The sequence below is a fragment of the Pan troglodytes genome, chromosome 12 (assembly GCF_028858775.2).
Source record: "Pan troglodytes isolate AG18354 chromosome 12, NHGRI_mPanTro3-v2.0_pri, whole genome shotgun sequence".
Classification (NCBI taxonomy): Eukaryota; Metazoa; Chordata; class Mammalia; order Primates; family Hominidae; genus Pan; species Pan troglodytes.
Window position 1 is genome coordinate 48,979,437 of NC_072410.2, and position 7,400 is coordinate 48,986,836.

Genomic DNA, 7,400 nt, shown 5'->3' on the forward strand with positions numbered 1-7,400 from the left:
TGGCTTGCTTGGCTGCCAGGTCGGCAAGTTAATTTCCTTTGACTATTCGGGAGTCTCCTTTTTGATGGCTGGGACAGTGGATGATAGCCACTATTAGAGGGGGCATTTACTGATTTTTTTTTTTTTTTTTTTTTTTTGAGATAGAGTCTCACTCTGTTGCTCAGGCTAGGGTGCAGTGGCACAACCTCGGCTCACTGCAACTTCTGCCTCCCGGGTTCAAGTGATTCTCCTGCCTCAGCCTCCCAAGTAGCTGGGACTACAGGCATGTGTCACCGTGCCTGGCTAATTTTTATATTTTTTAGTAGAGACGAGGTTTCACCATGTTGGCCAGGCTGGTCTTGAACTCCTGACCTTAGGTGATTCACCCGCCTCAGCCTCCCAAAGTGCTGGGATTATAGGCATGAGCCACCATGCCTGGCCTTTTACAGATTCTAATAAGGCCAAAATATCAGAAGTATATTTGATTTCTTTATTTTTGCTAGTCAAAAGACCTCTCTCTACATAGCTCTGTGGGCATGTGCCACCAATAAATCATATTGGGAGTCTATGTAAATATTCATAATTTTTTTTCTTACCCAATTGGAGGGCATGCATAAGGGCACCTTGGCCCACTGAGCTGAGGTGCCTAGCAATAAGGCTTTGGCTTCCTTAATTCCTTGTAAGGTAATGACCTCAAATTCAGCATGATGATGTCCATGGTCCATGAAGCTGCTTGCATCTGTGAACAGTCCTAGTTTGGAGCACAGCAGGGGCTGATCTGCCAGGTCTGGTTGCCTTGGAAAGGCCTGCTCATTAATTGGAAGGCAATTTTGTATGGGCCCTGGCTCCTTCTCTGGAGGTATTAAGGTAGCAGAGTTAAGAACCGAGAACACCTTTAACTTCACCTCTGGATTGTCAAGGAGGGTGGATGGCTTGGTATTTTCCCAACCTCTCAGAGGTCAGCCAATATCCACCTTTTTGATCTAAGAGACGGGAGATGTGATGCAGTGTGTGGACAGTGATGAGCTGAGCTAGAGTTAGCTTTTCAGCCTCCTAGAAGAGGTTGCAAGTTGCAGCCACTGCTCGGAGGCAGGGGGACCAACCCTCACCACCTGGTCAAACTGTTCAGAGAAACAGGCAATCAGTCTTCAGTCAGTTCCCAAGCTTTGAGTTAGGACACCCAAGCCCATGGCTTGTTTTTTGTGCACAACTAAATTAGAGGGCTTTCTTAAATCTGGAAGGCCCAGCAAAGAGGCAGTCTTTAACTTTTCTTTGACTTTATTTTATTTACTTATTTATTTTTTTTGACATGGAGTTTCGTTCTTGTCACTCAGGCTGGAGTGCAGTGACGCGATCTCAGCTCACTGCAACCTTTGCCTCCTGGATTCTCCAGCCTCAACCTCCCGAGCAGCTGGGATTACAGGCACCCACCACCATGCCCGGCTAATTTTTGTAATTTTTAGTAGAGACAGGGTTTTGCCGTGTAGGCCAGGCAGGTCTCGAACTCCTGACCTCAAGTGATCTGACTGCCTCGGCCTCCCAAAGTGCTGGGATTACAGGCATGAGCCACCATGCTCAGCCTCTTTGACTTTTAATTTTGGCATTCTGAAGTCCAGATCAGGGGCTCAGAATTTTTTCCTTTTAGGGCCTCATAAAGGAGTTTTACCGTAAGTCCAAAATTCAAAATCCAAATTCAACAGAATCCCATCATTCCTAGAAACCGTTGCAGTTGTTTACAGGAGATTGGGACAGCTACCCAGACGATTGCCTCCAGGTGGCCTGGGGGAAGGTTTCTATGCCCCTTATTCAGTTCAGACCCTAAGTATTTTACTATCTTTTGGCAGATCTGGGCTTTCTTTTTGGAAACCCAGTAGCCTGTTACCACTAGGAAATTCAGTATTTGAATGGTATTTTCAAGGAAAGCTCTGAAGGTCTTGCAACAAAGATTTCATCCACATATTGTAAAAGCGTTCCTTCTGTCAGCCAGACGTCCGTTAAGTTCCATGCCAAAAATTTCCCAAAGATTGTGGGGGAATTTTTAAATCCTTGAGATAACAGTACTGCTGATTGACCTGTGTCCCAGCCTCAGAGATTCAAATTCAAAGATCTCTCGTGTCTCCTTGTCTAATGCAAAATAAGGCATCTTTACAGTCCAAATCTGTAAACCAACCTAGTTCTCCTGACAAAGTGATCAGCAAGCTATAGGGGTTAGTTACCATAGGGTGTATGTCCTAGACTGTTTCATTACTGGCCCTAAGTCTTGTACAAACTGTAGTTGTCTTTTTTTTTTTGAGACGAATCTCGCTCTGTCACCCAGCCTGGAGTGCAGTGGCACGATTTCGGCTCACTGCAAGCTCCGCCTCCCAGGTTCAAGCCATTCTCCTGCCTCAGCCTCCTGAGTAGCTGGGACTACAGGTGCCTGCCACCACGCCTGGCTAATTTTTTTGTATTTTTAGTAGAAATGGGGTTTTACCATGTTAGCCAGGATGGTCTTGATCTCCTGACCTCGTGATCCGCCCGCCTCGGCCTCCCAAAGTGCTGGGATTACAGGCGTGAGCCACCACGCCCAGCCGAAACTGTAGTTGTCTTAATGGGACTTGCATGATGGTAAGATGTAGGGACCAGCCCCACAGGGTCAGTGGGTTTTTCTCCCCATGTGTGGAGACGAGAGATTGTAGAAATAAAGACACAAGACAAAGAGATAAAAGACAGCTGGGCCTGGGGGACCACTACCACCAAGATGCAGAGACCAGTAGTAGCCCCGAATGCCTGGCTGCACTGTTATTTATTGGATACAAGGCAAAAGGGGCAGGGTAAAGAGTGTGAGTCATCTCTAGTGATTGATAAGGTCATGTGAGTCACGTGTCCACTGGACAGGGGGCCCTTCTGTGCCTGGCAGCCGAGGCAGAGAGAGGGAGAGCAAGAGGGAGACAGCTTACGCAATTATTTCTGCATATCAGAGACTTTTAGTACTTTCATTAATTTTGCTACTGTTATCTAAAAGGCAGAGCCAGGTGTACAGGATGGAACTTGAAAGCAGACTAGGAGCGTGACCACTGAAGCACAGCATCACAGGGAGACAGGGTCAGGCCTCCGGATAACTGCGGGCAGGCCTGACTGATGTCAGGCCCTCCATAAGAGGTGGAGGAGTAGAGTCTCCTCTAAACTCCCCCAGGGAAAGGGAGACTCCCTTTCCCGATCTGCTAAGTAGCGGGTGTTTTTCCTTGACACTGATGCTACTGCTAGACCACGGTCCGCTTGGCAATGGGCGTCTTCCCAGACGCTGGCATTACCACTAGACCAAGGAGCCCTCTGGTGGCCCTGTCCGGGCATAACAGAAGGCTTGCACTCTTGTCTTCTGATCACTTCTCACTCACTATGTCCCTTCGGTTCCTATCTCTGTATGGCCTGGTTTTTCCTAGGTTATGATTATAGAGCGAGGATTATTACAGTATTGGAATAAAGAGTAATTGCTACAAACTAATGATTAATGATATTCATATATAATCATGTCTATGATTTAGATCTAGTATAACTCTTGTTGTTTTATATATTTTATTATACTGGAACAACTCGTGCCCTCGGTCTCTTGCCTCAGCACCTGGGTGGCTTGCTGCCCACAGTAGAACAGGAATGTTAAAGGGAGAATTACAGGACCAAATCAGTCCTTGTGCCAAAAAAGCCTTCCAAGAGTGGTTGAATACCCTTTCATGCCACTTCCTTTAATGGGTATTCTGTGTCTCTCTTTTAATTTTTATGGGTTTGGCTGTGACCACTCTCCCTGGCTTCCCTTGGGCCCAAACATCTCTCCTTACCTGCGTGAGAATTTCTTCTGGAATGTCCTGAACCTCTTCGTTTTCTGGTTGCAGCAGGAGTATTTGAAACCTGCAAACTTGTTCAGAAGGAATCATTATATCTAGGCATCTGGGGGGAAAGACAAGTTGAGCATACAATTTGGCAAGCAAATCCCAGCCCAGGAGGGGCACTGGGCATTAAGCATGTACAAGAAACTATGCCCTAGGCCGGTCTCTCGTAAATGGTAACCTGAAGATTGTAGAAAGGGATAATGGTGTCTCCCAATATCCGTGTAACAGTAATGGTTTTTCCCAAAGTTGGAGAGAGACAATTGTTAATTAATTAATATGTGGCACTGTGTCAAGTAAAAAGTCAATCATTCTGTTCCCCACTGTCACTTGTATCTAGGAATCCTGTGGGGATATAGCCACTGGTTGCTCCAAGTCTAAGGGAGTCCCTGGGACACATCAGTCTTCATCTAAATATTATTCTCTCTCCTCATCTGATTTTGAGGGAGACTGCACTTGCCAGCTGCTTTGGTCAATTTGGGACAGCCCTTTTTCCAGTGTCCCTCCTTCTTACAATAGGCATATTGGTTTTTTTTCTGAAGGGGGCGTGAGCCGCTCTTTGATTTCTTCCTTTTCCCCTAGGTTGGTAGTCAAGCACAGCTGCCAGCGAGTTACTTGTTGCTTCAATTTGCACTTTCCTGAGCCTCATCCTGAGCATAGTACACTTTAAAAGCTAAGTCCACTAAATGTGAGATTGGCAACCCAAGGATCCCATTTACCTTTTGCAGTTTTCTTTGAATATCAGGGCATTGTGGCTGATAAAGGTCACATTGACCATTCTCTGATTGTCCGGTGCCTCAGGGTTAGTTAGCGTCAACCTACTTCCCACATGTCTGATGGAGTCTTTCTAGGAATTACAAAGGGTCCTCATATGCTTGCCGCTGTACTTCCTGTACCTTATTGAGGCTCTTAACCTGAGTAACCCCTTTCTTCAAACCTTCAAGGATGTGGTTCTCATAGTGTCCTAAGTGGGAAAGGCCCCACCATTTACATCCCAGCTGGTCTCTGCGTTAGGGACTGAGTCTATTGGCCAGGGGTGATTGTTTCCCGCCTCCAGATGGAGCCGGTTTGCTTCTTCCCCAGCCTTTTCTGTGACTACATGCCTTTCTTCTGCTGTGAGCAGCACTTTAACAAAGTGAGTATCTGCCCTTGTCGGGTGGTAGGTCAGAAATATAGACAAGAATAGCCCAGCCATTTGCTTGGGTTGGGATAGGGGGGATTATTGTTTTTCCAAAGATATTGTTTTCCCACTGAACAGCTCCAAAGTGGGAAAAGGAAATGTAACCACATCATGCCAAACTGTTGTCCATTCAAGTCCCACAGTGGGGAATTGACACAGAGGAAACTGCCCTACTAAGGGACCAGTGGGTCCCAGGCCAAATTGGGTTTCCTGTCAGTTGCAGGAAGGCGAGACCACAACCTGTCCTAATTCCATGGGGAGGACAGGTTTGGGAGTGTTCCCCTCCTGCTCCAGACAATCCCATAAGGAGGTGGAGGTGCTGGAGCCATAGCTGACTGGGGGGCAGAGGATCAGGATGATTATTCAGGGGATTCAAAGCACCAAGCAGTGCCCTGTCTTCCCCATCTAATGGTGGGAGTCTAAAACCTTAGGTTTGGGCTGTTTTTCCTTTTGCAGCATCAAATTATACCTCTTTTGAGTAGGTTCATTCTGATAAAAGAGTATAAAAGCCTGGACATACAGGATTTCATCCTATTTTCTCTGCTCTTACAGAATAGTTCCAGTTGTATTATAGTAGCATAACTTAAAGAACTGTTTGTCAGCCATTTTTTCCCAAATTCTAAGGCATATTGAGGCCAAGCAGCGTTACAATTAAAAAATTTTTATTTTTCTTCATGGGCTCATAGCTGAAAGTGGCCCAATTCTGGAGAATGCAGCCAATGATGCTACTCTCTGGGATCAATTCCAAATTTGCCCTGTTCAGTCTTTTCACATAACACACACCACACACACACACACACACACACACACACACACACACACAGATACACACACACACACCCCCCAAACCAAACAACAACAACAACAAAACAAAATCACAAACAGAAAACCAAACTCCCTACAGGAAAGCAAACAAGCAAATGGGCATAGTCCACCATTCTGTTACTCCCCCAAAAGGGCCCTCTTCACAATGCAAGCAGAGAGAGTGAGATATGGCTGTGTGCACCGCAGTGACTTACCCTTCAAACCAAAACCAGAAGTCCAGATAGCAGTCTGAGATGTTTCTCTACTCTAAGCTTCTAGAGTACCAACAGCAGCCTACACTGACCTAGAAGAGCGACTTTAGGGCCCCCTGACCAACACACTTGGGCGGCTGCTGGGGCACTCGTTCGCCTAACCTGGCCGGGGCCTACTGCCATGCTAGACCTGGCATGGTTGCCAAAATCTGTTGCAGAACCCCAAAAGTTAGGTTCAAGTACCTGATGCGCAGTAAGCCAAACACTGACACATCGGTGCTTCAGAGCAGAGAAAGGTTTATTCAATTTGACCAAAGCATGAGGGTGGGAGAGGCAAATTCTCAAATTCAGCCTCCCTTTGCATGTAACCAGTGGCTTTTATGAGTAAGGTAGGTATATGGGAAGTGAGATCCCCTGATTATCAAAGCTGCTTGCATCCCTTGGCCAATCAAACTTCTGGGTGCCATCAAGGAGGTCAGCATGACCCAGGGATCATTGTTCTTTACAAGAAAAACAAGTTCATCAATCTTGCAAGCCGCCCCTGGGGGTTAGGATATGAAGTTAATCACTTATTAGTGACTACCCTCTACCAAAATGACTACATGCAAGCAATCCTGCCTGGAGGAAGTTAAGGACAAAGAGAAAGGAAAATAAGTAAAACCTACATGATTTTTGTAACATAGGCTTGGTCACATTGCTATATTACATCTAAGTGATGGCTACACAGTTTTTCTCTGCTTGTCACATTTAACAGAGATATAAAAGTTCTTGCTAAAAGGCTAGTCTTGTAGAGTATGTCATGAAGGCTCATCATGAATACATAATGAAAGCCCACTTGGGAAGAAATCGGAGCAAGACAACTGGCGAGGCAAAAAGAACAAGCAGGGGCAGACATGGAAATCCACCTAGTCTGTTTTAAAGAGCCCCTGGGCAGGCAACTTCTGAGGAGGACGCTGTCAGCAGAAGTGCCATCATATAAACACTACACCTTCAAAAAAGTTTCCTGACCCTATTGTCCCCTCTGTGTCCTCCTCATTTCAGTTAACATGGCCTGTTAAAAAATCTTGTCACCATTAGATGTTTCATGTCTTATTTATTTAACACACTTGTTCTGTGTCTGGCTAAGAGGACCAGCAAGTCTTTTGTTTAAAAATGTCTTTAGGCTGGATGCAGTGGCTTACGCCTGTAATCCCAACACTTTGGGAGGCCAAGATCACCTGAGCTCAGGAGTTCGAGATCAGCCTGCCCAACATGGCAAAACCCCATCTGTACTAAAAATACAAAAATTAGCTGGGTGTGATGGCGCTCACCTATAATCCCAGCTACTTGGGACGCTGAGGCAGGAGAATTGCTTGAACCTGG